The following is a 21720-nucleotide window of genomic DNA, read 5'->3' as shown; positions in this document are numbered from 1 at the left end:
TAGACTTAGACAGAATAAAGTGAGAGCCTCTGAAGAAAGCAAGGCAGGATATTTTCAATCAGAGCAATGTACAGTTAATGTTCCACAGATAAAGAAGAATGTTGCTTCTATGTAGATTATTCAGGAGTAGTAAAAGACTCCATGGTCAAAGTTAGAGAAGAGTTAGCTAAAAGAAAAAGAGAAAGAGAACAAAACCAAGAGTAGTTTGAGTCCTGGTTCAACTCTTAATATTAACTCTAACCTTTGGCCCCTGCATCCTAAACCGCCTAGTTACCTTTATCAAAGAACGCATTAGCACTGTGCAAATCATGGTGTTGAGACAGAACTATCAGAGTGTTGACTAAACAGATGACCCCTAGTTTCATGATTGAAATAGATACAAGAAGAAGAGGGGAATGTAAGAATGGGAATAGGTTAGCATAAGAGTAGCCATCTTAGGGGCCTAGAAGCAATTTTATTTAGAAAGAAAAAACTGGGCCTGGGTAAGGCCTTGAAAAACAAGTTAATCATGAGCACTGGGTGGTGGGCAGCTGTGACCCTTGGTCAGCTAACCTTGGTCAGTTAATCTTACATACCAAGCTTATCGTGCAGAACCTCCCTAACCATTGAGGAGTAGTCTTATCCTGCTCTTGCTTAACCCCAGGATGTATGTCTTGCAAGAATAATGTATAGCTGTGGAAAATAAGTATGACTTAAGTGCTTTGAAAATGCTATATAAACCTTTGGCTCTGAGTGCTCGGGGTCCATGTTGAAACCTGCTGTGTCGGGCAGACACTTGGACCCCAGCTAGCTGGAATAATAATAAACCTCTTGCTTATTGCATCAATCTGCTGTGGCCTTCGTCTCCTCACTGGGGGGAAGCGCAGACTGGAATAAGGCTGTTGGGTCTTACACCAGGAGCTCTGTCACCTTATTGTTGAAAGGGTATCTTGCCGTGACCCTCCTTACCCTGGACGACTCAGGAGACATGGGCCCATGCAAGAGATTTTATTATCTGAAAGAGAGTGGCTGCCCCGGGGTGGGGGGGGAGAGTGGGAGGGAGAGAGAGCAGCGGGAAAGAGAGAGCAGAGAAAGAGAGAGAGGTGGAGGGAGAGGGAGAGAGAGCAGGGAGAGCAGGGAGACAGAGAGAGACAGAGAGAGGGCAGCAGCGTGGTGCAGAGGGTTATACCTTTTATTGTGGTGGATCTGCTCGGCCTGTTGCCTAGGGGGAGGGTCGGGATGTTTAGAGATAAGGTGGGGTAAACCCAGGCAAGCCGAGGCATAATTCTCACTGGCTTATGTGCTTGGGACCATGGGGCAAATGGAGGATAAATTACAATTTTCTTATATTCCTCCCTTTTCTGTTTTATAAGTGGTAGAGGATTTGGGAAGGGGTGAAAGTTACTCTTCAGTAACTGCTTCCTGCTGATTAGGGGCTATGAAGTTTATTTATGTATTGATGGGGGTAGTCCTCAGATGAGCCCTTGTTCTGCAGTGGCGATGGCGTGTTCCAGGTTCAATGAAGATCATCGTCTTTGGAGACGGGTTGGTAATCCTGTAATATAAGCTGGTTAAAGGCTTGGTTAGAAATTTTTTGCATTTGGGCTGATTGCTATGTTTACATAGGGTGGCTGAATTAGTAGCATTCTTTGGGGACATATGTGTAGGCAGAAAAGCAATCTATAGGGCAAAGGGAATCCTTGATGATGCAATTTTTTGGACAGTCTGAAAGAGAAGAAAGGGCTAGTGCTGGGAAGATAGGTCTGGTTGAAGGGTCCCCACCAGTAAGATGGCAAACTTCCGGCTTCTCTTCGGGGGTCCTCAGTTCCCGCCGACGCCACCTGAAGCCCAATCACCTCTCGCCTCCCTCCCAATCCCAGCACCTAGCCAACAGCCACCAGCCCCATAGAAGTGACACCTCAATCAATTCATGCCCCTTCCTATATAACCCAGCACCTTTCCCTAATAAAGTGGAACTCTCCGGTGAATTGCTGCTATGTGTCGCTCCTTTCCTTTCATTGGTGCTGAAACCCGAGAGACGGGACACCCCAACTGGGCCCCGTCTTCCCCCCGACACCAGCAGCAGCTTGCCCTCGTCCTCTTTTTCCGGCGCTGGCTCATCACACTCACCACTCCTCTCTGGCCTTTAGGTAAGTTTTCCCCCCGGAGTGGGCCACTCTTCCCTGAGCTATCGCAGTGCCATTGACCATGAACGTCCGGCAAGGCCCTGACACTCCGGGATGAAGAGGGAACTCACCCCGCCTCAGGCCTGCACAGCTGCGGCGGACCCTCAGGCCCCTCCTCCAACAGCCATAAATCCCCGCCTCAGGCCTTTACGGCTGCGGCCGACTCTCAGGCACCCCCCCTCCAACAGCTATAAACGAGGAACCTCCTTTGTAGATGAGAACGCTCCCTTTTCCCCCCCTTCCTCCTTCTGCTCAGTCTGCCAAAAACGCCTAGCGCTAGGTACCTCGTGACTCCGGCACTCTGCCTTCTTAGGGAAGTCTGGGTGACAACCCACACTTCCTAAGAAATTCCGACTCGTATACGAGATTCCGCAGACAACCAAGGATCATCGGGGACGCCCTTTGTCTCCTTGTGGTCTGCTTCCAGTCCTAGGATCTCTGTTCATCTTCCCCTGTTTGTCTCCTCTGTCCTTTAGCCATTGAAGCCTCCTCATCCCTCCCTGAAAGTTCACCTCTTGAATGCCTGCTTAAGCATCTGGCTACCCTCTCCCTGATGCCTGATATAAAACCAAAACTTCTCCATAAATATTGCTCCCAAGATTGGCCGACATACCCCCTAGACAATAACAAGCAATGGCCTGCAGGGGGAACTCTTGATCCTAACATCACTCGCAATCTTTTTAACTACTGCCAGCGCCTGAAAAAATGGAAGGAGATTCCCTATATCGAAGCTTTCCACCTCCTCCTCCCCCCGCCCCCTCCCAAGTTCTCCTAGCCTGCAAGCCACTGCCCCCACAGAAGCCTCCCGTTCACTCCCTTCCCCTTCTTCTCCTACAACAGCCCTTCTCCCTTCCTCCCCCATCTCGCCTCCTCCACCTTCGTCCCCTGCAGATAAAGCCTGAGCCTTTCAGCACCCCCTTTAACTAGGTCCCGGGGGCCTCCTCCATCTTTGCCCTCATCACCTGTTTCTCCCCTGTTAGGGACCGCCTTTGTCTTCTCACATGTTTGTAGGGAGAATGGGAAAGCACCATCCCCCATGTCTGAATGCAGCATGGGAAATCACAAGCTAGAGAACAACCGGTGCAGTCCTTTAAAGTTATATGTCCACAAAAACATATCTTGTCCTCGAAGATGAGCCAAGACTCCTCACTCTGAAAATAGGGAGACCTTAAAGATGTGTAGAAACACTGCCCCTGATTCTAGCTATACCCTTCCCCCACTGCCAATGTGGCAAGAATGGAGAACAAAGAACATTCTGTTTACGCATTCCATAGGCAATTAACTGGAGCCCTGCTGTAGCTCAGTTAGTAGAGCATGGAACTCTTAACCTCGGAGTCATGAGTTCAAGCCCAACTAGAGCAGCAGAGGCAAGCAGCTGGTCTGCTGGCTGGCAACACTGGGTCCGATTCTATCTTTATTTTCTTTGCCCCCCTTCTGCACTTCAGGACATGCTCTACTAGGAGCGGCTAGACGTCACTCCCCCACAGACTGAGCCAGAACCCTTCAGTCCCGAGAGCCTCCCAAAATAATCGCTCCCCTCCGGGGGGTAGCAGGATCCAAAAGCATCATGCACGTTCACATCCCCTTCTCCTTAACAGATTTAGCGCAACTAGAGAAACGCCTAAGTTCCTTTTCCACTGATCCCACAACATACATCAGGGAGTTTCAATGGACCCTCCAGTCTTACAGCCTCACACATCATGACATTTTCATGCTCCTGGCCAATACTCTCCTCCCTGAAGAGCGTAGATGAGTTTGGGACTTCACCCAAACACACGCTACCGAAACCTACAGGACTGACCCCACCTATCCCCCTGGCCCCACTGCTGTCCCTGAACAAGACCCACACTGGGATTATAACACCACCGTAAGTCTCCGCTCTCGAGATATTTTTACCTCCTGCTTAATAGCAGGTCTGAAAAAGGCAGCTCATAAAGTAGTCAATTTTCAAAAGCTCCAAGACATAATTCAAAAGAGACACGAAACCCCCTCCCAAGTTCTTAGACAGACTCACTCAAGCCCTATTACAGTATACCAGCCTAGACCCAGAAACACCTGAAAGAAAACATGTCCGTATGACATACTTCCTAGCTCAAAGCTACCCCGACATTAAAGCTAAACTCAAAAAGTTAGAACAGGGCCCTGCTACTCCACAGACTGAGATCCTAACAGTGGCCTTTAAAGTCTTCCATAACTGGGAGGAGGAGAAAGAATGCCATAAACAAAGGGCTGATCAGGCCAATTTTCAAATGTTGGCCCAGCTGATAAAACCACAACCTGGGCGCCCCTCTACAAACAAGCCCCCTCCCCAGGAGCTTGTTTCAAGTGCGGAAAAGAGGGACATTGGTCAAGGGCGTGCCCCTCCCCCAGATCTCTTACCACCCCATGCCCCAGATGCCACAAATAGGGCCACTGGGGGTCTGATTGCCCAACCACCCAAAGGGGAGGCTGGACGAACAACCCCCATCCTAAGCCCGCCATAGTGGGGCTGGCAGAAGAAGATTGACGGGGCCCAGGGGCTTCTCGCCCGACCATTTCCATCACCAAACAGGAGCCCAGGGTTACTTTAACAGTAGACGGTCGCCCCATCTCCTTCCTCCTAGATACAGGAGCCACCTTCTCAGTCTTGCGAGAATACCGGGGCCCTACCACACTAGCCATTACTCCTATAGTCAGGGTAGGAGGTAAACAGATTTTCCCATTAACCCCCCCCTTTTATGCACAATCCAAGACAATCCCATACCTTTCTTCCACTCCTTCCTGGTTATGCCCCAGTGTCCCATCCCTTTTCTAGGACAGGACATCCTTTCTCTCCTCCACGTTTCCATAACTATATCCACTCCCACAGCCCCCAGTACTCCCTTTCTGATGGCCCTCATAGCCGACAAACCCCCTCTACCCAATGAAAGCTCTGGTTCTGCCCTCATACACCCTGTAAATCCCAAAGTTTGGGACATTACAAGCCCCTCCATGGCCCTGTGTCCCCTTGCCTCTATCAAAATGTGACCCCTATCAGTATATCTGTCAGGCCCAATACCCCCTAACCACTTCAGCCATCATAGGCCTCCAACCCATCATTCAAGATCTCTTAAACAGAAATTACCTCAGACCCATTCACTCCCCATTTAATACCCCCATATTAGCTGTTAAAAAAAACCAACGAAGAAGTAAAAAGCTAACCTTTGCAAACAATATGGCTTCTCTATCACTTACCAACTTTACATTTTCCTGTATGGCCCCGGAAGATGACTGGTTAGCCAGAGACGGGTAAGATTCCTCAAGGGAAGAACAACCTAAGACAGGCACAGTCGCAGGGGGGCCATCAGGTGAGAATTTGGGGATCAACAGAGGTGAGGCTCAGAACCTCACCCCCCCTGCTTTGAGAGAAATCTTCTGCATCCGTGGATGTCTTGCTGCCCTTGTCTAGCCTGGATTAATACTTAGTCCATAGGCACACACCTGATCATCTGATCATCTACATTTGCCCTCTTACAGCACTAAACTATGTTTTCTACCTTTATCTTGCATCTACCTACCACTTTAGCATTTTATAAAAAATAAAAATAATAATAATAATAGGAGAAATGTGGGATCAACATATAAATCAAGTACAAAAATCAAACGAATATTCATATTTGACCTGATTGTTTATAGGTCATAATGCATGATCAAAACCGAAAGTTTGTGATGAATGCCCTTGTACTGTTCACCATGTAAGAATTTATTCACTATGTAAGAATTCGTTCACCATGTAAGAACTTGTTCGTTATGCGTCAGAAGATTGGAGACTGATGAGAATTAGGCTTGAGATGGATTAATGATTGTACATTGAGCGTTGACCCCCCTATACTGAATTTTATTGTTGTTAACAACCATTTGATCAATAAATATGAGAGATGCCCTCTCAAAAAAAAAAAAAAAAAAAAAAAAAAACCAACGGATCTTTCCGCCTTGTCCAAGACCTTCGCCTCATCGACATAGCCGTTGTCCCTATCCATCCCTTAGTTCCAAATCCATACACCCTTTTATCGCAGATCCCTGCCTCAGCATCCCACTTCTCAGTCCTAGATCTCAAGGACCCATTTTTCTATCCCTATAGACCCCTGCTCCCAAATTTTTTCATCTTCACCTGGACGGACCCATACACAAGACATTCTGAACAACTCAGTTGGACAGTTTTGCCACAAAGCTTCCAAGGTAGTCCCCATATTTTTAGACAGGTCCTTGCTCAGGACCTCAAACAGTTTCATCATGATCACTCCAAGTACACCTTATTACAATACATGGACAATCTTCTACTCCGCAGTCTCTCGTGGGAACAGTCTCAACTTGACACTGCCTCCCTACTTAACCTTCTAGCTTCCAGAGGTTACCGAGTATCCCCTGTCAAAGCTCAAATCTCTTCCCATCCTGGCACTTACCTCAGATTCCTTCTATCTCAACAAAGAAAGTCCATTACCTTAGACAGAAAATGGCTCCTCTCTGACCTGCGTGTTCCCAAAACCAAGACAGAAATCCTTTCCTTTCTAGGCCTGGCTAAATATTTTAGAGCGTAGATCCCTAACTTCTCCCTGTTGGCAAGACCCCTAAAGGACCTCAGCAAGAGCCCCCCTAAAGAACCATTATCCTCCTCACCCTGACACTCCTTCATTAAGCTCCGTCAAGCCCTTGTGGAAGCCCCAGCATTCCATCTTCCTGATTTGTCGAAACCCTTCTCATTATACATTCATGAGAGTTACAGTCAAGCTCTAGGAGTCCTAGGCCAATATTATAGCCCATCCTTTGCCCCAGTAGCTTATCTCTCCAAGCAATTAGACCCCACAGTTTGGAGATGGGCCCCCTGCCTACGCGCATTAGCCGCTAGACAGCTCTTGCAGAAAGCAGCTCATAAACTGACATTCAGGGCGCTCCTTACCATCTCTTCCCACATCACCTAAAAGATCTCTTAACCTACAAAACTTTACAGACTCTCCCTCCCTCCAGACTACTGACCTTACTATCCTCTTTCCTCCAAAATCCTGTTCACCCCCTTTGCCATCCATACCCAAATCATGACTTTTTCCTCCTTTACTGCTCTCTCGCTTTTTTCCCCTCATTCCTATTGTCTTCCCCACCACCCCAGCCTTTGTATGGCGATTCAAAGTCAGACAGACTTACACACAGCATCAAACAAAAGTTACTGCCCTCATTGCCACACCAGACTGCTCTCTGAAAAGCTGCTCTGAGCCTTTATACCTCCACTTTCCTCCCTCCACCGAAGTGTTCACTAGAAGCTACCCTTATTCTCCGTACCTCTGCTTCCTCTATGACCAAAAACAAGCCTATTGCAAGTGATGGCCAGACACCTACAGGAGATGTCCCTACTAGTCTTGCGCCATTCACTACATGGGTAACTTCCAGTACCCACAGTATTACTCCTCCAACCGTTTCATGAAATATCCCAACGGCTCATTCTCCTTATCAATCCCAGATCCCTGGGACTCTTGATAGGCTGCCAGAGTCACAGCCTCAGTTTACTACGGGGGGTCCTCGACCCCCCACGGTACCCTTCATATCTCTCAAAAGTATGTTCCCTCTCATTCCCAGATCTCTCAAGTTGCATCAGATAGCAGACATTACGAAAAAGTCATTATCCAAACTCTTGATGGCGCCTCTTCATCTTCTTATGCCCGCCCCTCTTCCTATTTCTCCTACTCTTCATTACAGCTCATTCAGGACACCGCCATCTTTCTCTACCACACCCTTAACACCGCGAATTGTTTCTTGTGTGCATTACTACAGCGCCCACTGCTGGCCGCTGTGCCCCTTAATATTTCCAAGTACTCCTTCCATGCAGAAAGACAACCCCTCTGCCCCCTGGCAGACATACCCCAATGGGAACCAGAATACGCAGATAATCTCACCATCCACCACTGTGTAGGCCCAACTCCACCCCCCTCCAGTGCACTTCACTGCCTCTCTATCTACACCCCTACCTCCAGCTCTAAGACTTTTACACAACCGGGACACTTCTTTTGGTGTAATGGCAGCCTTTTCAACTCACTGCCTCTCAACTCCGATACACCCTGCATTCTCGTCACCCTAATCCCACAGTTTACACTTTACAGCATGGCAGAATTTCTTGAGCTCCAACCTCCCTTGCCCTCGCGCACAAAAAGAGCTACTTTCCTTCCCATCATGGTCAGTAGCTCTTTGATCACCTCAGCCATTGGGGCAGGGTTTTTGAGAGAAGCCTTTGGTCACTCTCTATGAGCAGTTAGAGATCTCAACACCACACTTGAGGGAGCCCTGACATCCACTGCCAATTCCCTAGCCTCTCTCCAAAGACAGGTCACTTCGCTAGCTAAGGTCACCCTTCAAAACCGGCGGGCCCTAGATCTGCTTACAGCCGAGAAGGGCGGCACCTGCGTCTTCCTCTGGGAAGAATGCTGCTATTACATCAACGAATCCGGCATTGTAGAAACTGACATTACCAAACTCACTGACCTTGCCTCCAGCCTCCACTCTGCTTCCAATTCCAACCCATTCTCTTCAATACTAACAAACCCTCTCCTCACCTGGCTCTAGCCCATTGCAGGCCCCATAATAATCATTCTTCTTGCCTGTCTCTTCTTACTCTGTATAATAAAGTTCATCAAATCCCAAGTCAGAAAATTCTCTAATCAAGCTTTCAACCAGCTTTTACTCAGGAACTACCAGCTTCTGGCCACAGAAGATCCCTCACCCTCACGTGGCCTCCTCACCACACGCTGAGATGGACCCCTCTCTCCACTGGAAACTGTTCCTAGAAACAATGGCCGCAGACACCTGGCTCCTGACACCCATATCCTCTTGGCACCATTGGAATCAACAGGTCCTCGACCTATGGTTACAGGGAACCTTCATTGATTTCCAACCTGAAGAACTCCACATCTACTCGTCCTTACTGTAGGGAGTCCTATCAACCCTTTCCTCCCGGTCCTCAAGCCCTCCCTCCCTTCTCTGCCCCCATTCAGCAGGAAGTAGCCAGAGAGAAAGCAACGTCCACAACCCCATAGAGGAGAAAGGGGGGAATGAAGGGCCCCCACCAGTAAGATGGCAAACTTCCGGCTTCTCTTCGGGGTCCTCGGTTCCCGCCGGCGCCACCTGAAGCCCAATCACCTCTCGCCCCTCTCCCAATCCCAGCACCTAGCCAACAGCCAACAGCCCAGTAGAAGTGACACCTCAATCAATTCATGCCCCTTCCTATATAACCCAGCACCTTTCCCTAATAAAGCAGAATTCTCTGGTGAATTGCTGCTGTGTGTCGCTCCTTTCCTTTCAAAACACTTTATCAGCAACACTTGAAACAAAAAGCTACAAAGTCATCTTCCTTAGTTTACCTGTTCTGCTGAAATCTAGTTCTTTACTAGTTTAGGAGTAATAAAACAGTGACTATAAATGAAAAAAGACTTACAAATGACAATGGTTAAAAATCTGATGAGAGCTTACTGTAAGATAGGTGACATATGGAAATTTTGACATTTTTGTGACACAAAACATTCAGTAACAAAGGTTAGCAACATTCTTCCCAGACAATCAAGCAGGTAATTACATATTAGATAAAAAAGCCAAATTAGTCAAATACTTTCTCCAATGAGAAAAAGTTCCTCTGACATGTTCCAGGAGCCTTCTGGAAAATATCAGTTAACAAGAAGTAAAAACATCTTTTTTTAATTTGATTTTGGGAAACTGTTAGCAAGATTTTTTGGTACTTCCTTAAATAACATTATAGGCTGCCATGAAGCAATACTTATCTATTTAACCAGAATGACAACAAAATATCTCAAAGGCAAATGCAAAAGGTTACACAGTTGTTAGCAAAGTTTAGCTTTTAATCTTTTAATAGTAAGATCTTATTTTCTTAAAAGTCTGACAGCTCATTGAAACTTTAAGCATGAGAAACTGCTTTGATAAAACAGAAAACTCTTTGCAATCTTTCAACATTAACAGCAAACTAACAGTTAAGAAAAGAAAACAAAGTTCTAATTTTGCTGTGTACTTGATACCGAGACTCATTTGCTTTAATTCTGTATAGCATGACTATATGAAATTCTTCTATAAACTCTCTACAACTTTCTTTTTACATTTAGAGTTCTTCTTCTTTAAATAAAGAGCTGTACTTTAGAACAGTTGCTTTCTTTTACTTTCAATAAAATGAATTTTTATTCTTTATACCTTCTATTACTTTAAGCAGTTTTAATTAGAACTTAAAACCATTATTAGGTACCTTAATTTTTAGTGAACACTGAGAAGTAGGCTATTGTGAACTGTTATGCTAGCATTCTTTGGATTGATAAATTTATGAACACATTTTATAATTTGTGGAATCATGTGCTTTACAGCACAGTCTCTCACTAAGCACAAAATGTTTACTTAATTTAGCAAAATCTTAAGGTTTTAGGTTACTACAAAGATTCTCAGACTACTTGTAAGTATACACATTGTAACTCACTATTATTAAGATGTTCACTTGCTATGCTTAGTTTACTCATTTCCAACAACTATGCTAGATTACTCATAAAACTGTTAGGGTCCGGGCTTCCGAGGCTTCTCCAGAGAACAAACTACACAGGCATAGAGATGTAAATTCAAGCAAAGTCTTTATTCAGCCAGCTAGCTGGGGTCCAAGCGTCAGCCCGACGCAGCGGGTCTCAACAAGGACCCCAAGCACTCAAAGCCAAGGGTTTATATAGCATTTTCAAAACACTTAACTCACATTAATTTTCCACAGCTGCACATTATTCTTGCAAGACATACATCCTGGGGTTAGGCAGGAGCAAGATAAGACCACTCCTCAATTGTCAGGGAGGTTCTGCACGATAAGCTTGGTATGTAAGATTAGCTGACCAAGGTTAGCTGACTAAAGGCCACAGCTGCCCACCACCTGGTGTTCACAATTAACTTGTTTTTCAAGGCCTTACCCAGTTCCGGTTTTTCTTTCTAAGTCACATACTCAGAAAATGGCTTCTAGGCCTTTAAGATGGCTATGCTTATGCTAACCTATTTCTATTCTTACAAAACTTCTACCAAACATTAAATAAAGTGAAGCCTCTCTTTAAGCATCGTTTCTTGAAAGATTTAACAGATAACATCAACTCAAATGAGTTTAGATAAACTTAGGTAGATGAGAACCATAAGGACATGTCAATTTTAGTTTAACTTAAATTAGCATTAATGCTTAATATTTTCTATTAGAATTCTCTGGAAGTTTTAGAATGCCCAATATTTACAAGCACTTGTCTTTAAATCAATTTCATTAATACCATCTGGAGGTAGAAAAATCTTTGCTTAGACACACAAACATACAAACTGAGACATAATGACTACCGTTAGCAACACTCTTCATAAAAAGAACATATACACAGACAAACTGACACAGAGACTTGAGTTATTGATATTTAATTGCCTTTCCTTTTAGCTTATTTGATTAAAAGTATCTTAGTTTTCAAGAATATACTCTACAGGCGAGCAGTTTATATAACTGGGTTAAGGTTTAGATGGCCCCAGACAAACGGCCAATGAAGGCTCTGAATTGATAGGGACTGTGTGTGTCTAGGGGGCTGGAAATGAAATGCAAGTACAATTCTAGGACCAGTCATTTAAAGCCAGGCTGTATTACAGAAGATACATTAATTTTGTTTCAGGGAGTCTAGTTAAAAAACCTTTTAATTTTTGAAGATAATTGAAGGGCCCCCACCAGTAAGATGGCAAACTTCCGGCTTCTCTTTGGGGTCCTCGGTTCCCGCTGGTACCACCTGAAGCCCAATCACCTCTCGCCCCCCTCCCAATCCCAGCACCTAGCCAACAGCCAACAGCCCTGTGTGTAGAAGTGACAGCTCAATCAATTCATGCCCCTTCCTATATAACCCAGCACCTTTCCCTAATAAAGCGGAACTCTCCAGTGAATTGCTGCTGTGTGTCGCTCCTTTCCTTTCAATAATGAACCCAATAAGTAGAATAGATTTCTACTAAAATAATTTGCAAAACTAGTTCTACACTGTAGTCTACGGGACTGTTGACTATTTTCCTTTCTTGCATTAAAATAAATTTAGCTGCATAACTTTATTATATTGCATACATCTCTCAGGGGCCAAGCATCCCCATCAGAGAGTTTGTATTGAGGCCAGGCTTGTATGCAGAAGATAAGACCTTTCTTTTTCAGGGACTGGGGATCAAAATTGCTCTCAGTTCCTCAGAATGCATGCCAGAGGCATGTCTGGCTTTAACCTTGAAGAGGATGCTCCCATCTGAAAGACAGAGAGAGAGAAAGACAGGTGTCCAGCACCTGGTCAGCCTCTCTCTGTGAGGGCGTCCCCTCACTTTGGAGCTTAGGTGATAGTGGTCAATCAACTCCTCTGCCAGGCCTACTGGACTTAACTACTCCTTACTAGCATGGCCTGCACCTTGCCTTGATTCTCCTCTTGCCTTCTTAATCAGCAAGAGTTGCCTCGGATCTCTGGATTTAGTGGGACCTTACTAGTGTGCTCTTACTTATGCCTTTTGGGAGTTTCCCTAGTTTTCTCTGCATAAGCTTTCCTTGAGAGCCTCCTGCCTGTCTGATAAGTGCAGGGACTGTGTGACTTCTTGCTGCCAGAGCCCTGATCTAAGTCACAAGCTTGTCTTGCTTTTCCGGGGCTGCAGAAAAGGAATGCCTAGACCCCGGATGACTGCCTCTAGGAAAGGAGACCAACAGAATAGTCATTTAAATGTTGGTCTCAGGTTTCAGCTTGATTACAGACTTCATTTACATTACACAGGAGAATGTGGCGCAGGCCTAAGAGGACTGCTTTGAATGGAGAACAAGGGAATTTTTGCTAAAGCCAGAAATAAAATTCAGGGGCTGCCACAGACATTTAGAGGGGGGAGGCTATACTCCCAAACACCAGTTTCTGCCACTGCCTGGAAATTATCTCACCAGTCACCTACTATAACAAATCTGATCACTGAGACAAGAGGTTGGGGGTCATCTGCGACTCCCGTATAGGCAGCAGCCTAGCCAGAGGTTCACTCAGCGCCATCGGATCAATCAGCCAGAGCTAAGATCTCAGGACCACTGTCTACTAGTCCAGTCAGTCCTCAGAGTCCATAGGAATGACAGGGAAAATTTACAAGGACAGCAACCTAGCAGGTGGCTCCACTCTGTCTCACACCCCTCCCTCCTCAACATAAACAACACTATAAGGAGAGTAATTTATGAAGTGGCTCTCCTCTGCCTCATCCCCTTCCCCAACCCAAACAAACAAACAAACAAACAAACAAAAAACACTCCCTTGGTTTCCCTGCTCTGCCAAGCACCAGTTCCCAAGGTTCACTCCCAAAACTCCCTCCCCCTTGCCTGCTCACTAGCTGTGCACGTAAGAATGTTACAAATAAAGAAGCAGAAAGTTATAAATTGCCCCCCTTTAACATTTGGAGGAGGAAAGTAGGAAATCGGCTCAGCCACTCCCCAACATTTCTGTCCAGAGGCAGGGGATCAAGGAGCGGTGGACACCGGGAAACCTTTCACCCAAGACTTAAGACTGGTAGCTGATGCTAATCTTCTTTTAAGTGGCTAACGAGTGCCAGACACGTTTTCGTGAGATAAAAAGTGCACCATTTAGTCAGGAATAAGAGCTAAGCATAGGTCTCTTACCTTGTGCTGGTGAGCATCGGGTTCCATGAGATTGATGAAGTTAGAAGGTGTTACTTGAGCCTGTCTCATTATCATTACAAAAGAAGCCAGAAAAAGACAAGGGACACAAAGCCAGCAAACATACAATTTTGAACTGAGTTTTCTAACACCCACCGGCGGGTCAGCCACAACACATCCACAGGCGCCGTCTCAATCACACAATGCTCAGGATCCTTACCTAGTCGTCCAAACGGCATCCACTGCGGACGACATTCTGGTACCCTTTTGTCGGGGACGTCTCCCACGACTTTCAGTAAAGGAGCCTCCAGGGTCATAACCCACTCCTTTCCTTTTCGCGAGAATTCTCAAATGGGGCTGGGCAGAGACCTGTTTCAGTCCTCCCCTCTTGGGACTGGGCAGAGACCTGTTTCAGTCTCTCTGGTCGAGGATCCTCCCCTTTTAGGACCGGGCAGAGACCTGTTTCAGTCCTCCCCTCTTGGAGGTGGCCAAACCTCCTGTTGCGGCTTCTGAGCAAACCTCGGTATCGGGGGTCGTCCGTCTCCCTGAGGAGGGGTCTAGTGATCCCGGATAAGCCACCAAAATGTTAGGGTCTGGAGTCGACCACCTCTCAAATAGAAGACATTCACGATAATGCAAGTCACACAGCGAGGTTTATTTCCAGCTAGCTGGGGTCCAAGTGTCTGCCCTGATGCAGCGGGTTTCAACAAGGACCCAGCGCACTCAAAGCCAGGGGTTTGTTTATATGGCATTTTCAAAAAGCACTTACTTATAGTAATTTTCCATAATTTTGGCTTGTGCCACATCCTGGGGGTTAGGCAAAAGCAAGATAAGACCACTCCTCAAATGTTAGGGTGGTTCAGCAAGATAAGCTGACCAGAGCCGCTACCACCCATAACCCGGTATGCATGATTAGCTGACCAAGGGTCGCAGCCACCCACAGCTCGGTGTCTGATTAACTTGTACTTCAAAACCTGTTTATCAAGCCTTACCCAGTTCTTCCTTTCCTGAGTCACGCACTCAGAAAATGGCTTTTTGGCCCTTAAGATGGCCATTCTCATGCCAGCTCATTCTTTCAGTGACCTTCCTTACTCGCCTGGTAAGGCTGCTGGGAACCCTGTAAGCAAGGTACCAGGCCAGTTCTTCCAAGGGGCTTTGTTGTGTTTATAAAGTCAACCTTAGTTCCTTAAAAGCTGTCGGTTCATATCTGAGTTTACACACATGTCTCTCAGGTATGACATTCCAGTCAAAGCCTTGGTAATATAAACAGTGTTTTAATTGGTCCTCTTACAAGGAAAGCAGATTCTTATTGAACTTATGCAAATAAATATGCTGCCATGAAATACAAAAATAGTCACTGAGAGTTTTTAAATTCTGGAGGGACCAGGTAGAGAGAAAGATAAAGTTTCAATTCTGCTCATAAAGGCAGTCATTTACTAAACTGTTGTCAGCTTAAGAGAAAAAGCTTAAAACACTTTATCAACAACATTTGAAACAAAAAGCCACAAAATCATCTTCCTTAGTTTACTTAATCCTATGTAACTAATACCTGTTCTGCTGAAATCTAGTTTTTTACTAGTTTAGGGGTAATAAAACAGTGAGTATAGATGACAAAAGACTTACAAATGACAATGGTTAAAGATCTGATGAAAGCTTACTGTAAGACAGTTGTCATAAGGAAATTTGGATATTTCTGTAACACAAAACATTCAGTAATAAAGCTTAGCATCATTCCCTGTGACAGGGCCTTCTAGGTAATTAAGCAGGTAAATAAGCCAAATTAGCCAAATATTTTCCTCAATGAGAAAAAATTCTGACATGTTCCAGGGGCCCTCTGGAAAATATCAGAGTGAACTAGAGGTAAGAAGCACTTTTTAAAATTTGATTTTGGGAAGCTATTAAAAGTTTTAAGGCACTTGCTTAAATAGTTACATTAAACAAAGCTACACTTCACTTTAGGCATTTTTCTTTGAAAGATTTAACAGATACCATCAACTTAAATGACTTTAGGTAAACTTAGGCAGCTGATAACCATAAGGACATGTCTATTCAGTTCAACTTAAATTAGCATTAATGCTTAATATCTTCTATTAGAATTTTCTGGAAATTTTAGAATGCCCAATTTTCACAAGCGCTTGTCTCTAAATCAATTTTTATTAATACCATCCAGAAGTAGAAAAATATTTTTCATTTACACACTTAGACACAAACATACAGATTGAGATGAAATGGTACAGTGAGAGGACAGACAGAGCTCCTGGCATGAGCCAGGAGGGGACAAGAGAGGCCGTGGTGGTGCATTGTCTAGGAGTTTTATAGGCAGTTGAGGATATTTGGAAATGTGAAAAGAGCTTAGGGGTGAGGACTTTAAGGCAAGTAGTAGGTGTTTAGGATTGCAGGGGAGACAGAGAGAGAGCTTGGTTCAGAGGTAGAAGAAAGCCTGGATATATGGGATCTCTTTCCATTTGCTCGTGCGCTCACAGAAGTTGTATAAGTCATGGAAAATTTTAGGATCTAAAGAGCCACTGGGGGGCCATTTAGACTGATTGTCCAAGGGATATTGTAGCCAGATCTCATTACAGTAGCAAACAAGCAGAAAAGGTTTGAGGTCTGGAGTGAGATGGAGGGGCTTTAGATTATTGAGTTAGCACCCTAGCGGTGAATCTGCGGGAACAGAGGGGCCAGATCCCATGATGAGAACGAGACCATTCAGAAGTTGCTGACACGTCCCTGAGCGATTGAGAAGGTCATGGAGAAGACCAGGCACAGTTAGGGGGTCGTCACCACCTTTAACTGCGGGGTCGAGGTGAAAACGCCTTGGTACCTGGTACCAGGAGCATACGAGTAGATAAAGGGAGACCAGGCCTCAGTGAATGAGGATTCTTACCATGGGGAGGCAGAGAAGGGTCGACTATGGGGATCTACCATGACTCTGAAAGTCGTGGTTAGGGGTGCCCCTGTCCCAGAGGAGCCCTTGGGGGTGCCGGACACTCAACAGTCACTTCCCAGGTTCCAAAGGGACATTAAAGTCTACCATGAAGGGGAGACTTACCAAATTGAAGGCCGGTGTTGGGCAAGAAGACGAGCAACCGGGGAAATGGATGGTGAGCCTATGGAGGACTGGGCAGTGAGGGTTCCCAAAGCAGCTCAGGTTCCCAGAGGAAGAGCAAAGTCAATGGGAGAGCCTCATCCGAAGTCATGGTACTAATGAAAGGGTATCTCACCATGACCCTCCTTACCCAGAACGACTCAGGAGACACAGGCCCACGCAAGAGACTTTATTATCTGAAAGAGAAAGTGGCTGCCCCAGAGGGAGGGGGTGAAGAGAGAGAGAGAGAGAGGGAGCAGTGGGACAGAGAGAGAGGGAGAGGAAGAGAGAGAGAGAGCAGGGAGAGCAGGGGGACAGAGAGACAGAGAGAAAGAGAGGGCAGCAGCGTGGTGCAAAACGTGCCTTTTTTGTGGCAGATCTGCCTGGCCTGTTGCCTTGTGGGAGGGTCGGGATGTTTAGAGATAAGGTGGGGTAAGCCCAGGCAAGCCCAGGCATAATTCTCACTGGCTTATGTGCTTGGGACCATGGGGCAAATGGAGGATAAATTACTATTTTCTTATAACTGTATCTCTCAATAAAAGTCTCCCTGGTTTTCCTACCTTAACTGTTTGCTAAGTTCATTCTTCACCTGTGCAAACAAAAACCCCGGTATCAAATTCACATTCAAAGTAATACACTTGATCCTTGAACAACTCAGGTTTGAACTGAGCAGGTCCAGTTATACACAGATTATTTTCAATACAGTAAAAGAGACAGTGTATATTTTGTTGGTACCACCAGTGCACAAATCCACTGAGACAGGGGCCATGGGTGTAGTCAGAGTAGGGTGAGGGCCTCCAGGGAAAAAAAAGGCAGTATATTTATAGTCAAAGCAATGTAACAATGTAAAATCCCTATAGAAACCCTGTGTTCAGCATTATGCAAAGTCAAGGTCACACTAATTCTCTAGGGTAAAGATACCAGACTAGGAATATAGCCATCTTCAGTGAGATCAGTTAAAGATCAAAAGACCAGGAGCAACTTGCCCTGGAATGTTTGAGTGTTCTGCAAGGGTATCTCAGCATAACCCATGGTGACTTCACTATAAACAGCCCTAGCAAACAGACAACTCAGCCCACCTTGAGGGCAGGGCAGGTGTTACAAGTCCACACTCTAAGCCCTGAGTTCCCAAAAGTCCTCAACTGCCTATAAATCCCCTATACAACGCACCACCCTGGGCTCTCTTAACCCCTCCTGGCAAGAGCCAGGAGCTTTGTCCTCTCACTGTATCTCTCAATAAAAGCCTCTGCTCTGGTTCTCCTACCTTGACAGCTTGCTAAGTTCATTCTTCGACTCTGCAAACAAGAACCATGGCACCACCATGAAGAGAGTCCTCTTGCTAAATGATCTCTGTAGATATCAGACAATGGCTGGTTAGACGCTGTTGTTAGACATTGATTATATTCATGTCTAAAAACTGCCAGATTTAGAGAATTAAAGATGGTGGTGTGAGAGGTAAGACAGAGACTTCCTCCTAAAACCACATGTAATATGAAAATATAATTAATACAACTAATCCTGAAAGAGCAACAGGAAAGTGGGATGTGCCAGACTGCATACACCTGGAGAAAAGAGCAGACCTCATGGAACAAGTTAATGTACCAAACCTGTGGCCCGGCAGGACCCAAGCCCTTCCCCCACCCCAGCTCACCAGCAGGAGGAAGAGAAATGGAGCAGGGAGGGAGTAGAGGCCTGAGAATGCTGAATACCTAACTCCGGATATCTGCTCTGGGAGCACAAACTTACATTTTATGGTGCTTGCATGGTACTCTCATGATTAGGGGGCTGAAAAGCTAAGAGAGGCAGAATTCCTGGAGAGACTGAGATTCCGGCCATGAGTGGAAAGCAGAGATCCATATCCAGCTGCTCTGGGACAAAAGAAAGGCAGGCATCTGAGAGACATCCTAACAAGGAAGCCCTTAGCAAGAGAACTGCTAAAGGGGCAAGGATTGCACAGAGCTTACTGCTCAGGAGAAAGGACAGGTAGACAGAATTGTCTGGGTACACTCTGCCCAGCAGGTTGGGAGCCTTCACAATCTTCAGGTGCTCCAGCTCCCTGGCAGGCTACACAGCTCCAAGGACACCTTCTCTGATATGCAGCCTACTGTGCCTTTCTCCCAGCCAGCCCCAACTGGCTCACAAAGTGGCTACCCTGGCATTAGGTCCGCCAGAGGGAAGATCTATCTACAGCAACTACAAATGAAAAGCATATACCTGAGTGCTCAGCCCATTTATCCAGGTGGTGGAGACAGGCATAGCAGCCGAGAAGCAGGAAATAGCTCTTTCCTCCCCCCAGGCAACAATACTACTCCCCTGCAACCCCCGACATTGCTTCAGGGGCTGAGCAACTCCAGAGAGTAGAGCTTCTGGACACTAGAGGGTGCCATATACAAATATGAAACACCAAAGGAACCCAGTTCAGAGTAAAATTATTAATACAACTCCTGAGAAACATTTAAATGACATCGACCTCATGAATCATCCTGAAAGGGAGTTCAGAATGAGAATCATTAACATGCTCATGGAGGTATGGAAAGATATTCAAGAACTCAGGAATGAATTCCGGTTGGAGATCCAATCATTGAAGAGCACAATGGAGGATATTAAAAGCAGATTAGATACAGTGGAGGAGATGATAAATGAAATAGAAACTAGAGAAAAGGAATACAAAGAAGCTGAGGCACAGAGAGAAAAAAGGATCTCTATGAATGAAAGAATATTGAGAGAACTGTGTGACCAATCAAAATGGAACAATATTTGCATTATAGGGGTACAAGAAGAAGAAGAGAGAGGAAAAGGGATAGAAGGGTCTCTGAGTAGGTAATTGCTGAAAACTTCCCCAATCTGGGGGAAGGAGTAAAGTTGTGGAAGGATTAGCATTTATTAAAAAAAGCCAACATGTAAACCAATACTATAATGTTTAGAAATACATACATACATAGCAGAAATAAAAAGACAAGAGCAGGAATGATAAAAACAACAAATTTAGGCAACCCAATTTGCCCTAGGTAGCAACCTACTTAGGTAATAGGGAAGGAAATTGATCAGGGATGGGTGTCCAGAAATCGACTATCTTTCCTACTTTTTAATGAGAGTTTTAAAAATCAGGAGTGGATGTCGAATCTTAACAAGTGACTTCTTCTTGTTTTAAAATATCACTTCAAAATCTGTCCCTAGTAAATTAGTTCAACCATTGTGGAGAGCAGTATGGAGGTTCCTCAAAAAGCTCAAAATAGAAATACCATTTGACCCTGGAATTCCACTTCTAGGAATTTACCCTAAGAATACAGCAGCCGAGTTTGAAAAAGACATATGCACCCCTATGTTTATCACAGCACTAGCCAAGAAATAGAAGCAACTTAAGTGTCCATCAGTAGATGAATGGATAAAGATGTGCTACATATACACAATGGAATACTATTCAGCCATAAGAAACAAATCCTACCATTTGCAACAACATGGATGGAGCTGGAGGACATTATGCTCAGTGAAATAAGCCAGGCAGAGAAAGACAAGTGCCAAATGATTTCCCTCATTTGTGGAGTATAACAATGAAGCAAAACTGAAGGAACAAAATAGTAGCAGACTCAGAGACTCCAAGAAGGGACTAGTGGTTACCAAAGGGGAGGGTTGTGGGAGGGCTGGTGGGGAGGGAGGGAGAAGGGGATTGAGGGGTATTATGTTTAGTATACATGGCGTCGGGGATCACAGGGAAAACAGTGTAGCACAGAGAAGGCAAATATTGAATCTGTGGCATCTTACTACACTGATGGACAGTGACTGCATTGGGGTATGGGTGGGGACTTGATAATATGGGTAACTGTAGTAACCACATTGTTTTTTCATGTGAAACCTTCATAAGAGTATATGTATATCAATAATACCTTCATAAAAACATTTTTAAAAACTGCTTCATTTAGTTATAAGCAACTAAATCTTACAACTCTAAAAGATACAATGACATATTTTTGTGTACCATGCTGGATAAACATATTATTTCATTCAACTCTCACAACAATAGATATTATTGTACAGGTTTGTCTAAGGTTGAAAGAGGTCCTGTCTCTAAGGTCACACAGTTCATAACTGGTAGAGGTGTAATCCAGACCAGGTCCACTGGACTCCAAAGCTCGTTCCCACTTTGTAAACTGCCTCCCAATATCACCTAGCTAAGTATAGGACAATATTAATTAAAACTATTTCAATATAGTTAGAAAAAATCTTATCCTACGCACAACTTAACACTCAGTAATAACCCTGAGAGGTAGGCAGTAGTGTCATCCTCAAGTTTAGATACAAAAATTTAAAATAAGAAGATAAAACAACTTCTGAATCATTTGGATACAAAGGTGATCCAGGATCCAAATCCAAGTCTTCTCTGGGTACTTAAGTCTCTGAGTCATGCTCTGCCTCACACAGCATTGATACAGAGCATGTGAGCTGGGGTCTGAAGCGGTAAAGACAATGCCTTTTTCTTTTTGCCTCTAATAGCCTGTAACCTGATGGACACTTTTCAATTTTTTCATTAATGCAATAAATGTTCACTGCACACCTAGTAAGTGCCAGGCACTGAGTATACAGCAGTGAATGAAGGCTGTAAGGGTTCCTGAGCTCACAGAGCTGTTTTTTTTAATAGTGTAGCTAGTTTAAAAAAATGTCTCATTTTTTAAAATGACATTTTACAAACACATATTACTAAAATCCTCCTGTCGTGCCATCCAAATTTACTTTGTGATGAGTGTTAATGAGCTGTGGGCTCTCATTGTCTGCTTCCTTATAAGCAGTTACATATTGACCGTAGCCATATACAATTAGGG

This window comes from Manis javanica, chromosome 11 (assembly GCF_040802235.1).
Source record: "Manis javanica isolate MJ-LG chromosome 11, MJ_LKY, whole genome shotgun sequence".
NCBI classification, from domain to species: Eukaryota; Metazoa; Chordata; class Mammalia; order Pholidota; family Manidae; genus Manis; species Manis javanica.
This window is presented reverse-complemented; position numbering follows the sequence as displayed.